Raw genomic sequence first — 14,395 nt, forward strand, 5'->3', positions numbered from 1 at the left:
ATGTTGATAAATATTTTTATGGGGCATAGAACTTTTACCACATACAAATAGTTTAAAAATAGTTAATTATTTATAAATTTGATAAAACAGGATGTGAGCCTACCAGTATCACTTGGAAAATTTTGGGTAACGTAATAAAATGTGATAAACTTCCATAATGGATAATTTTCATATTTCAAGAACAACCATGTATCAGTGCAACTTAAAGGTCGAGTGTCTAAAGTGACACGGAATTCCAACTACTCTGTTTCATATCGGTAAATATTTGACGATTACAATTATTATTATGCGTCGTATTTGATGTTTTCTAAAAATGTTAGAAAATGTAAGAGAATTAGTTGTTCTAAAATCAGGCCAAATATAAAACATTACCACTTTGATATGTCATACATTACTGATAAAAGCACTCGTTGATTTTTTTTCTAAACTAAATTGGTTTCAGTTGATCTGTTGCATAATGATATGATCTTACCTGATAAAAAATATACGTATAATTTTCTGACGCAAATTGACATAAATATATGTAAGATATTAGAAAAAAATAATAAACCATCGACAAAATTCATTGTTGTTGTAATAGGTTATTCTCATCAACAGATAATCGTCCACGATAGTCCAACAATAGGAATCTTTAAAGAGTTGTGTCTTGAGACGCCCATTTATTACTGATTAGTTTTAGTACGAGGTGTTAGTCACGTATTGAATAAAATTAAAGAAAAAATCTGATCGGGAATTTTCAGTGAAGCGAAAATTAGTAATAACAGTAGTCGATGATTCCAACTCCATTTAGAAATTGCAAAACTTGGTAGACCAGCTTCGAATTTTTATATTTAAAAAATTCAAAATGAGATAATCATGTAGTCACAAGAAAAATATATACGATTCGATTTTATCGAGCATTCTTTAGAAAACATTTTCGGTTACTTCCTGAATTATTAATTATCATTAATAATGTATGAAAAACCTGGACTGGTTTAAAAGGAACGATTTTATGTATTTGAAATTCAACAAATTTGCACATTAATTTTGAAAAATGATAAAATAGTATTAATTCTGGTCTCCAGGTCTATTAGCTAAACAAGCTTTGAGGGATTTCTAAAAGAAGGATGAAATCATGGTATTTTAACAAGCAACGTAAACTGGTCTGGACGTTTAATTTTTGTTGTAGCAAAATATTTTATGTAACCAGTGAATTTTCAATCAGTCAGATAAGAACCATTTTCAATTAGCTGATTAGAGTTAACCCACACCCAACGTTAATACGGATTATTAAAATCTATTTACATTTTCCTGTTTGTTCTAACCACTACCTATTATTATTGTTTTCTGTGTGCTTTCTTTTTCCCGTCATGCTAAGACGCTAAGAGATAATTGAGAAAACATGAAATAGAAAGTCATGACTATTGTTAGACTGTAACCTTCTGTTTAACATTAATACCTAATCGCATAAACCACATAAGGAACGTTGCAATTAATTAGAAGATGTTAACAAATTACTGATTTTACAGCCTCAAAAAATACATTTGAAATATGAATATATTTTTTTTTTTTGAAACACCAGCATTACAGCTGTAAATTTTTATATACATATGTATGCCCACTTTAATAAGATTCAAATTTATTCAATTAGAATATCAGACATTCTTTGGCATTTGTCAATTTTTTGCAGATACATATATTTTGGTTTATTTTCAAAAATAATCATATACATACATATATCCTAATTAAAACCATTAGTTAACATAGCATAGAAAGAACGCATCTTACTAAAATTATTTGACATTGAAAATGGGACAAAATAGAAATAAAATGTTATCAAAACATGATATATTGATAACTAGAGGTTACTGAATTGTTATGGTTATGATAAGCCATCATTCGTGTATACTGAAGATATTCTTTTGGCAATTCTCATAAAAATTATTATCAAATCAAGCAATTCCGGCGGTTAAATTTTATTTTATTTTCAAAATGAAATCGGAGAACTGATCAGATCAAAAAAGTCCTTGGATTTTGTAACAATTAAAAGTCACTTCTACTTTAAATTAACATCACCTGAATGTTTCGAAAACTTTTTCACTGCATTCTAATGACAAATACAATTTAGCACTTCATTTAGACAGATCTTGTTTACAACATGTGTAAAAATGAAAATATCAATATGCGATGGTCCCCTTGAGCTATCCAGTTTAAGTTCAAAACCAATAATGTAAATTAGCATTACCTAGTTTTTAAGTTAAAAAGAGTGTTAAAATTGAAAAAGACCAAACCTAGATTCGGCGACATTCAAAGTCTTACATATTTTTAAATGTCTGTTGGTTAGTGTCTTGGTCAACCGTCAAATGCAACAGCGTTTATTCAAACAAATTCGCTAACTTCAAAGACGAACAATTTTTTTGCAACAACAAATTCAAATACTTGAAAAATACTGATGAAATACCACGTGCATAAGCTCCACATACAAATACACTTGAATGAAAGATAAGAGATAAAACATAACTACATTTGAAATAACAAAATTATGATACAATTATTTCATTTTTGTGTAAAGTTAGATTATGCTTACTGGACAGGTTTCTTTCATTTAATAACTGGAATAAACTTTTAACTTATCTGTAATTGACTTTTAATTTAATTTTAATTCTACTCACAGAGATTTATCAATGACGTGAAAAAATAATTAAGCATTATGTTACTGTTGTCCATTTAAATTAAAATATATGTAGACATCCGTTTAACTGAAGATAATTCATTTTTTTATGTTTAATGATAACCTTCTGAAGTTGAACCTTTTATAAGCGCATTATTTTTTGTCTGAAATTAATGTTTACAGATTAATTTTAGTTAGCTTATATTTTAAATTAAATTAAACAACAAACGTCCCATAATATTCGTTGCAAATGCAAGCTTTCTTTTCCTTTCTCGGGTGTTTATTGCAGGCATGAGATTATCAAAGGGATTTTGTAAGCAGCTACATAAACTATACTATATGAAATTCTATAAACTGCACATTAATTTTTAAAATTTTAGTTGAGTTAACAAAAAAGGTGAAATTACTAGATGTTGCAATTGTTACTTTCTTTGTGTGCACCCCTGTAGTCACCCAACCTTTCTACCATGTCTGTAGAAGAGATGAAAAATTCCTGCCCTGCGTCGCCCTTTTCGCAATTTGTTTTTGTAAGCAAATTTACTCTTGAAATAATTTAAGAAAACCGGTTAGATATTTATTGTTGAAATGTAATGATGATTTAATTCAAGCCACTTGCACGTAACATAAAATGTACAAAGTGTTCCAAAATGATTGTGGTTTGTGGTATTGTAGGGTGCTTGGATCGGAAAAAATGTTTGCCACCTTTCGATGATAAGGTCCCGCAATACACTACACCAAACATGATCTCCACGGCGCTGGTAAGTGTCAAATACAATTTCTGTCGTTCATTGGCTGTTGTCAGTGTTGAAAAATTCACAAGAAAGTGGAATGATGCCTCGGGTTCTTGATAGTTGGTATCATTTTTTTAGTATGTGTTAAAAGTCAAAATGTCAAAACTTACTACGATACCACAATCATTTCGGAACACTTTGTACATGTAACAATTCTAAATTTAGATCAAAATAACTAATTATTATAAACAATAAAAAAATATCAACAATAACGTTAATAGCTGTGTTGAGATTGTAGGTAAAGATAACTAAGTTTTTGCTATAATAATTTAACATAAACGTCAGGAATATATTAGAAAATAGAAGAGGACCCAATTATATTACTGAAAACAAGCCAAACAAACCGGACAGTTTTACGTCAAACACTGGTCGACGCACATGTCTTAAGTTAATTAATTTATATGCAGATACGAAGATTTTTAAACACATTATGCGTTGTTTACAACTCATGTAAAAAATGTCTAAGAATAAGCATGAGGCGGTTATCAATTGTTAAAAATTCGAAAACAGTTGAAAACAATGGGCACTCGCAGTATAACCTTTTGGACAATTATTTGATCATAGCATTTTATTCTTAAAAGTAAAAAAATACAAAAGTCGAAAAATGTTTTTGGGCATTATCCTCGAAAAAAGGATAATTCTAGTAAGTCTTTTCAATTATGATTTTTTCTACTGTGTGCCTGTGCCTGGAACGCACTAGAACACATGGTCACCAATGTATTTTCATTTAATTTAATGGAAAAGTTTTCTGGTCATTGAACAGTTTAGTTCATTGTAACAAAGATAATTAATTTAAATATCTTTTATTACTTTATTTTGGTTGTGGTACAAAATTATTAAACGATAAACTTCATTAATTGAAAAATGTTAACGCATGAAAACCATTGTACCTACCTTTCATGTAGGAAATGTTCTAATTTTATAATAGGTAACTATTTCAGTGGTACAATCAATTAATAGTTATTTGTATCACAAGGCTAGAAAATGCTATTTTGCAAGTGCAAGCACGGTTTGTGGAGCAGAGGCGCCAGTCGAGGCGGCACTAGTGCGAGCACTTGCAAAACATTTTCTATCCGTGTAATACACACAATTTTTTCGGCCGACAATTTATTTAAAGCAAAATATATTAATTTTTGTTAAAAAATTACCGAACGGGGAATTTATGTTTCTTTCATTGGCAACATAAAGGATCCAAGAAGCGACAGTCACGACCAAAGTCAATCAATTCCTCAAATTTTCAAAACCGTCGTCGTCCTCTCTGTTATTACTAAGACGTCGCTTGGTACCCCCTTGGCCTCTACTGCTATACACAATGTACAGCTTGCGATAAAGAATACAAATTTGCCCGACATCAATATTTTACAGTTAAAAAATTGTACAGAAATTCCACATGACATTGACATTTTGTGCTGCCAATCTAAAATCTTTCATTAAAAATTCTTGTTTAGATTTTCTTGCCTAGGCAGGGAAATGCTAGTTTCCAGACGATTTAGACGAATGAAACATCAGTGTTTCTAGACGCAGGCCGAAAAAAAAATGTTTAGCTTCAACAGATTCACGGGTACTTTTGATATGTTGTTTAGGACTACTAAATGAAAATTATGCCTAGCTGGGAAAATTATGGCTAGCTGGGAAAAAATTATTAAGAATCATCCATAATGATTGGATAAGTTGTAGACAAAACATTATTTTATTTTATTTGTATAGATTGCAGCCAGATAAATGTCAGTATCAATTTAGCAAATGTTACTTAATTCCGGTTCCCACTGTTATGCAACAATTTTTGAATGTTTTGGTAAAGTATATATCTAAAGATATCAATCATTATACAAATTCCAAGAAAAATGACACAAGTCGAAACAAATTTTTTTAAAAAAAAGGTATCGTTTAATTTGCAGTTACTAGATGAAATATCGAAAGTAATTTTTGCATAAATAAACAATCTAGTGGTTTAGACCTAATGAGTAATGATAAAGACTGAATAACTGGAAAAACCGGCAATTAATTTATAACATAGAAGAAGAATAAAATAAAACATTATTTTATTATGAACATTAGACTCGAACATTATACAAATTTGCACAAAATATGCATTTAACAATTATATTAGTTAATTAGTTAATTTATCAGAACTCTTTGGTCAACATGGAACATATATTAAAACATGAATCAAATAAATATTAAATGTAAAATAGACACTACCACATAATGCACATTAGTGCAATCGTGTATTTGAAATTCTTCCTAGTGCATTAAGAGTTATTTACGAACCGAGTGCGAGCGCATGAGCGCATTATTTGAGGCACGAGCGACGACGGAACGAGTGCTTCATTTGAGGGAATGTGCAAAATACGTCTTCGGGCATCGAAGTTTGTATAATATTTTTTGAAACAAACATTATGTCTGATTTGTCGTGTACCCTTTGTGCCAAAGTGTCAATCGAATTGATAGCGATTTATTTTCACTCAAAATTTCCAAATTGGAGAAATGGCGTTTTATAAACCAGATTTTATTATTATCAAGTCAAATTATTTTCAGAATGCTCAAAAAGGCGAATGCTTTTTGATGATTTTGAAGCACTCTGCGTTCGCGGTTCACTGTTGCGCTCGCGAAATATCATTTTGAAGGTAGTGAGTTCAAAAAACATATTCTATAAACAAATGTAAAAAAAAATATATTAATTATGACAAATTTTTGGTCAAAGCGCCACTACAGAAATTTTTTGCCATTATAATTTGTCCCGGAATATGAAAATTAAAATAATTATTATATCTGCTGAAAACTGGGTCATTAAAAAGTATTTCTGGTTAAGATAGTAATTCTTATTCTAGTAAACAAAATTTAAATATATAAATGTAAATAATGCGGAAGGCTCAAAACTCCAGAAATCTACTTTCAAAAATGAATCTAATGAAGACAGGCATGTAGAAAATACACAAAACAAGGTTGTGCGCTATTTGAGTTTGCCTCCAACATTTTTTTAAAGTATGAATACAATGATTTAGTGATTAATATAAATGTCACGAGCAGCCATAAAGCGACAACCATTGTTCATACTTCTACCGAGCTCCTTAACATTACTTTGATTTTTTCTAATTAAAAAAAAAAATCTTGTACCGTCCTCCTTCGACTTAATAACAAATCGTCCCTCAACGACGAAAAAATCTGGTGTATCCGTTTTCCACATCAGTTAATTAGATATGACATAAAAATTACGCAATTATACACGTTTTATATTGTTAGTTTGTACATTATCCTTGAACTACAAAACTGTTGCGATATACTATGTACGTCTATCTCATAATGTGAATAATTTCAAAAATACGTTAATGCTCATTTTTTACTAGAATAACGAAATGTTGTTTGTGCTTTTCAAGGCCTGTAACTTACCGTTCGTCGTTCTTATAACATTTCAAAAGTGGACCATCACACCTCGAAGGCACCACTGTTCAAACAAATGGTCTGTGGTGGTGATAAGTCGATATCAAAGCTCGGAAGCTCCACTACGCATGACAAAGATTCAGCTGTGGGCTTCTTTCACAGAATAGGGGTCGTCTTGAGCCCCAAGTGTTAATAAGTTAAAAACAGTCGCAACTTCACTATCAAGTAACAAGCAACAATTTGTTTTAAAACAGGACACGTGTAACTGCAAGATTGTCGAAAAGTGCTCTGTGCGACCTACAAATCCGTGTATTTGCAACTAATATAATCATTATGGTCCCCATAGAGATAAGAAAAAATGTCCACATGAAATCAAGGTCGTAGCGGTATTATAACAATTGTAATTGACGATAATTTGCACTGCATTTGGTGTGAATGTGTCATTAACTTAAATGATCTGTTAAAGTCGTAAACTTAATTGAGTGTCATGTAAAGACAACTTACTGCAACTGCCTAAATATTTTTAATAACTTAGAACAGTACTGACACAAATAGAAATTGCAGTTGTGTTGATTTCAGATGAGGGCTATAAAAAGCAACTTGTTGAACTTGCTACAGCCATTACTACATTGCAACATCTTTTAATTTTTTTAAGTGGCATAAAAATTACTGCATACACGTGGAAATTATGAAAGATTTTGTAATTACAATGTTAGAACAGTGCAGAACTGGTTTTTATTACATTTTGTCACAGCGAAATTGAGTCAAGAATTTCACTTTCATAACGACTTAACATACACGTTTAGGAACGAATAAACTGCACCGGATTTACAGCAAGTGTTTGTTCACATTATTTGGCTGTTTCAAAGAAAAGCGACTGTTTACGGAAATTTCATTTTAGAACAATGTACTGTTATCAGAGTGATGTTCCAGAATAATCTTATGTAAGGATTAGAAATTGAACTTGAACTGTTGGGTGAATTTCCATATCTTGTTTTGAAGTATGAAAATCTTACTGTACTGTTGTTAAACATTATCAAATGAAGCTAATCGGTGGCGACATACAGGACTTGAGCGTATCGTATTTGTTATGAGTCAAAATAAAATATGACAGAACGTACCTACTTTTCAACATGCATAAGGATGATAAATCCATTTGGAAAAGTTTTATCCTTGATGCGTTTCATCGTGTAAGGTGCCCAATTTTTCGCAACGAAAAACAATGCTAATAGAATGAATGCTGAAGGCTATTTTAAAAAAATACAATGATATTTGCATCTGCAGTGAATACAAACTACGTTCTCAGCCATGTCCACGGTCAACAAAGATCTAGCACACGTAACCCGGAAGGCAAAGCGTTCTTTCATTCATTGAAATATTTTTTTTTAATTGTGACGTGAAAAGGTGTTTGATTTAGACTTAAATCTGTGAATGACCTTTGCCAACAATAATATTTGAGAGAAAACATTCTTTGTCCTTGTGTAAGATATTCCGTCATGCGATTGCGGTAATAATTAGGTGTATGTTGATGTCTTGTGTTCATATAATTTTTTGTAGTTAGAAAAAGGAAGTCGACAAATTGCATCACTAAATTAAGATGGTGAAAGCAAGGACTATAATAATTACATGCCTCTCTGTTTTCATTCACCGAGACAAACCAATGAAAAGAATTAGTTTAGGGAAGTGCGCACCACTTAAAAACTGTATTTCATCTTGTATTGTTTCGTTTTTAATTTTGTCAAAATAGTTATTTATTTAACGAGTTCGTGTGTAAATTGGGTTTTTTTTTTATATGAGTGGGCCAGATTAAAACGCGAGTGTAACGAGCGTTTTAAAGGCCCACGAGTGCCAAAAAAAGTCCAATTTACACAAGAACGAGTTGAATACAACGTTTTTTTGTTCGACGACCCCCTTAAAGGCTCCAAATCGCTTAAAATCTTTAAAATTAGCTTGACGTTTCGTTTTGACAAGTTGTCACATTTATCAAAATCCGTTCACATAGGAAAAAATTCTCAAATTCTGACAGTGTCGAACAAAAAAATAACTCAAATGTAAATTACAAAAAGTAGTTTAGTAGTTTTGTTAGTCAATCCATATTTATTATTTAATTCAGAAAGTGTTGCTAATTGTTGACCTCGACACGTGTTTAAAAAAATAGGAAATCGAAAACGTTTAAAAAAAAATCTATATTTTCCGGTTAAAGTGGGTACCTAATAGTGCATCAATGGATGAAATTCTCTGACACACCTATTAAAAAAAAATTATTAAAGTCAATGAAATAATTGAATCGTTATAAAACAACAGTAATTAACAAACCTCGTTTATTACAGTTAACTTTTAGCGTAGGTAAGTAACAAAAGCGTATTCTGTTACTTACCTTATCTGAAATAATTAGGTAAGTTTGGCTATCGAAAATGTTAATTTTTATTGTTAATTAATGCAAATGACATGCACAAATAATTTATGTCAATGTATTAAACGTTATTCGAATTTTATATGTAATATTAACAATACGAAACTGTTGTTTATAACTAATCCGCAACCAGTAATACATTGTACAGGAAACTGTAGTTAGTTAAGTAATCCATTTACAGATGACTCTTTCTAGTAATAATAATAATTTTATTATGAATACAACATAAGCCATAAAAACACAAACAAACATAAGTCACTGTAACAATTTTTTTTTCCAAATGATTTTTTAGTCTAAAACAAACTTACAATATGTAATTACAAGCTTTTAAGTGTAAATTGAACGAATTTTTCCATATGAAAAAATATTTTGTATCAAATTTCGGTATTTAAGTACATAACTAACAATAATAATAATATTTTTATCAATAACAATTATATCTATTTGTAAATTTTTAAATTCACCAATTGGACTCAACACAACTTCTTTTTTAATTTTTTTTATTAATTTTTTCACCAAAAAAACTAATGGACATTGTTTATAAAAATAAACATGTCGGGCATGGAATCTCCTTTTTCTATACACATAAAGAATTTTATCTGAGCGTTTATTATCTTATCCACTGACCCACAGAAGAAAATTTATTTCTCAGGAACGTAACGTCATCTAAAAGACCAAAACTGCGGTTAACCTTATTTTATCTATTACGTTTGTAGAACATTACAATAATTACGTTATCCAATAAAATTAGATTGTTTGGAAAAGAATAAATGAAGCGTCAAGTTTCTGTTTCCATTAGACACATTTTTCATAAGTCAAATTTTATATCATCGTTAAACACACCAAATAAAAAAGTGATTCAAAGTTGAATGATTCTGAAATTACCTTTGGCCAATGACAACTCGTACTTGTCATTAAATATAAAAATAACTATGTTTAAAGTTCAACTTTAATAAAATGTTTATTTTTTATGCCACTACTAAACCAACATATTAGCATAATGTACCTAAGATATAATCTCCGGTTTATTATGACCTCAGCAGTTGAAAAGAAAATCATTTGGCCGTTTTTACCTCCTGAAAAAAAGCTAGCTGTAAATGTTATGTACAAAATCCTAAATGCGAATAATTTTCAAATAAATTTAATGTGCTGAACCTTCAATTTGTGTTTAAATTATGAAATTGTTGAATTATTATGCATTTGTGGGCACAAAGAATTGTCTTGCAGAATTCAGCTGACCAAGTTTGTAGCCACAGTTACGTCATTATTCATATTTATTTAAAGTAAAGGATCATAACTTCCTCGACAAACAACAAAAATTCAAAATATTACAAGAATTTCCAGATGTACTCTTGTAATTCTCTAATGGAAAATATTTATAATACTCAACAAACTTCCGATTGTAACTGTAGGTTGCAACTATGACAGCGATTAGGTATCATGTGTCATCAAAACAAAATTGTTTTAAACATGGAGTTGATTTTTATATTTAAACAAAATAAAACCTACTCATTATTTGTCAGATTATAATTGAACATTCTTTTCTAAAATACGTGTCCTTAACGGACACTCGAGTTGATAACATGGAATTTTATTAACTATTGTTTTTTAGTTGTTGCGTTTAAAAATATAACCTTGACAATGCAACGAAAAATTTTGAAAAAGTAAATAATGGGGTCCATTATGCCAATAAATTGTTCTAGAAATAATCATTTCCATAACATTACTAGTTGAAAAATATTTTTTGCCGTGCACGACAGCCTTGACTAGCGTGATTTGAAAACGAAGTCAAAGGAAGCATGATTTTTACGTATTACCTGGAATCATGTTAAACAAAATTGTTGCAAGAATAATTAAATCATTATATAAGAGATCATCTTGTAATTATTCCTGCTCGTGAATCATAAATCTGGATCGTGATACGTCAATTTAATTGATATTTTTGTAAACTAATCAATAAAATTTAAATTTATAATTACCAGTTATTTTCGAATAATGCATATCTTTATATTATCGAGTATCAGAGAATTACAAGAAATAAATTGAGTCCACACATCTAAACATCGAACATTGTTGTCATTTCGTTACATTAAATTACTTGATAATCATTTATTTTATTTGTTCGATTGCACTAATAACGACATTGACACAATTTAAGTGACTGAATAAAATAAACTCGCCCAAGCTATAAAATTTTGGAATTAGATAAATTAAAAACTTTTTAGTCATTACCAAGAACACTTAGATAATTATAATTAAATTGGAGACGGCTGATAAACAATAATTTAAAAAAAATCATCGTTGTGATACAGATGCATTTTTTGTAAAAACATTCTTTCCTATAATTATTATTTTATACAAATATTTCTGCTTGAGGCATGACATTTCTGTTGACGACATTTACATATTAGTCACAAACTCGTTTTAGTTTAAAGAGTGAAACAGCCACAAGAAATCATAAATAATTTAAACGATCAGCTACTGTTTTAAGTAAGCATAACGTAAAATAAAATATAAGAAGTTATTGTGGCTGATTTTCTGTAATTTATTACTAAGACTAATTAATAGTAGCAGAAAGAACTTTAAACAGAATAGCCAGAAGCAGAAAAAATCCGAGAACCTCTGCAAGGATAGTGGGGTATACGCTCTGTTCAAATCTCAAAGATTCACCACCAACACCGCAATTTATATCAAAAATGTGGTAACGGTGTTGAATTTTGATTTAGGGGAAAATGAAAAGTAAGGTTAAATATTTTCATTATTTCATACAACGTATTAAAGCAATTTTTAATTTTTTGTAAAGTAATGTGGCAAAATTATTTTGCATTTCAAGTGTGCCAACTTCTATTGTTTTCAGTTACTATATAGCACAACAGGGATATTTATTGTTTAACCAAAATAAATCAACAGGTGTTGGATCTTTAAATATGCGAAGTTATACCACGTGAGCAACAATTACTGTTTGAGTCGGCAATAACACTATAGTGACTTTTTTGCGTCCCCTAAATTTATCACATAACCGGAAGTAACGTGAATTTGATAGATCGCCGAAAATTAGGTTATGTATGATGCGAAGCAACGGTTTATTGAAAAATGAGGAGTTTTTAAAAACAAACGAGTTAGTGCCAGGAAAAGCATTTAATTTAAAGATGCTGCTCCAAATGGCTCCAATTATTATCACTTATAATATCCCGATGCATAGATTTTATCCGAAAATTTTTTTGAGGGCATTGCTGACAAAGTTATTTACTTTGTCAGCAATGCACGAAAATAAAATGTTCAGGATATGAATCTATGCAGAGGGATATTCGGCAAGAAAATCGCATGAATACATTAACCATCAGTGAACGACAAAAAATGTATCTAAAGTTTTTTAAAAATATATACCAAGACTGTAGAATTTTAACTCCTCAACAAATTGAACTTTTATTTATAAAAATGTAGTAATTTGAATAAAAATTTTGCAATTTTTGTTATATTGGAAATATTTTTCTTTCCACCTAAAGTTGTGAAAAATATTTCCGGAAATATTTTATGTATCCATGGTAATAACAATAAACGTAGCTTTCTCATTGGATAGTACCGTGCGATCGAATAAAAACAAAATCAGAGTAGGCGAAAATGGTGGTTTGAACATGGTTTAAACCAATCAAAGCATCAGAATAGCACAATCCAGGTAACTCGATTTTTTTTTATTCGATCGCAAGCTAGATTCATGAATGCGATTTTCAATAAAAGATTACAAAAATCAAGACGTTTAAATTTGAAATTATGTCAGCTATCAATAAAGACAATAAAACAAACGGAAATTCACAGTATTGTCAATTTCAAGTAACATTTTTTATTGCTAACTCAAAAAGTAGGAATTGTTGCTCAGAAAAATCTAAAGAAAAACGAGATGATTGAAATTAAAATATGTACCACAAAAAAATTAATCACTATAGCCAATGAATGGCGATGGAGAAAATAGGAAAATTATCCCAATGACAACAACATGTAAATAAACAAAAACCGGAAGGAACAATTAAAAATTGAGAGTGACAAGCTCTGGATATATAAATGATTACAAAATCCCATAAATTAATGTTATAGGAGTATTTTTTTTCTTTACTTTTTTAAAAGTAAAGCGTTGAAATTTGATTAGGACTAGCAATAAAAAAAATTAATATCACTAATTAAAATATACATGATCAACAAAATAAATAAGAGGTGGTTATGGAAAAAACTTCTGAAAACACCACTTAACTTCAGTCATACTAACATCCGCGACGTACAGAAGTTGTGCCGAAACTCCAACAAACAAAATTGTACAATATGGTAAACCCGGTCATTTTCTTGTTTCAATTTCGAAAATAGGATTCTATCAATTATTTATTATCTCCATAAACTATTTTTTAAATAAAATTCACATACCTAATAGTCACTCGACAAGAAGTTCCGCATCTTTTCAGAAATTTTGTTTTCCGTAGGCGCCCTTTGTTTCAAACAAAAATTGTTTGAACAAATTTTGAAAAATATTTACCCGACCTAGAACAAATTTCTTCAATGAAGTCATTCAACGAATTCCTCATCCATTCTTCGGTTGGAACCAGCTTTCGTTTCGACTTCCATAATTGGCCAAGAAATAAAAATTACCAGTACAACAAAAACAAAAGGAATCTACTCCAAGACCTGTAAGGTCGCACAGAGCACACGGCAGTCATTCCATATAAGGAAAAGAACATGATTTATTAATAATTCGTCAGCACCCTGTATAATCGTCAACCAGAGAGCGGATGATATCATTATTTGTGCTGATGAGGGACATTCCCAGAATAATCAACCGCATTTCCAAGAGTCGCAGGTTCCTCTGTATCAGTGTTATAAATAGACAATTGTTTATGCGGAATCGGCAACGTAACCCAAAGGGTAGCAAAGTTCACCCCAGTCACAACTGATTAACAAGCGCGGTTCGCGAACAACCCCCTAGAAGTTCACACCTCATTGCCGTTGGTGATTAAGGCCACGCTCCGTTCAGACCAAAGAATGGGAGCCAAGAATAGATGAATCAAACCAATAATATTTACGTAAACATCCAGGCCGCCAATTATTGCCGATAAAAATTATTTGTATCTGGGTACGTGGGCGTACCGGTCTGAAATAAACGTCTTTGCAGAAGCG

General features: G+C 30.5%; 1 protein-coding gene across 2 annotated transcripts in view; it reads right to left on the reverse strand.

The window, feature by feature from the left end:
* LOC138132946 (ATP-binding cassette sub-family G member 1) overlaps positions 1–14,395 on the reverse strand; it is a 74,365-nt gene that overhangs the window by 21,317 nt on the left and 38,653 nt on the right. Inside the window, exon 1 of one of the 2 annotated variants that reach the window (XM_069050687.1) lies at positions 6,832–6,969. The exons of the other annotated variant lie outside the window; for it this stretch is intronic. The gene's annotated coding sequence lies outside the window, so the exon portion shown is untranslated. Of the gene's footprint in view, positions 1–6,831; positions 6,970–14,395 lie in introns of those variants that run through there. 2 annotated transcript variants of the gene reach the window in all.

This window comes from Tenebrio molitor, chromosome 6 (genome assembly GCF_963966145.1).
Source record: "Tenebrio molitor chromosome 6, icTenMoli1.1, whole genome shotgun sequence".
Lineage (NCBI taxonomy): Eukaryota > Metazoa > Arthropoda > Insecta > Coleoptera > Tenebrionidae > Tenebrio > Tenebrio molitor.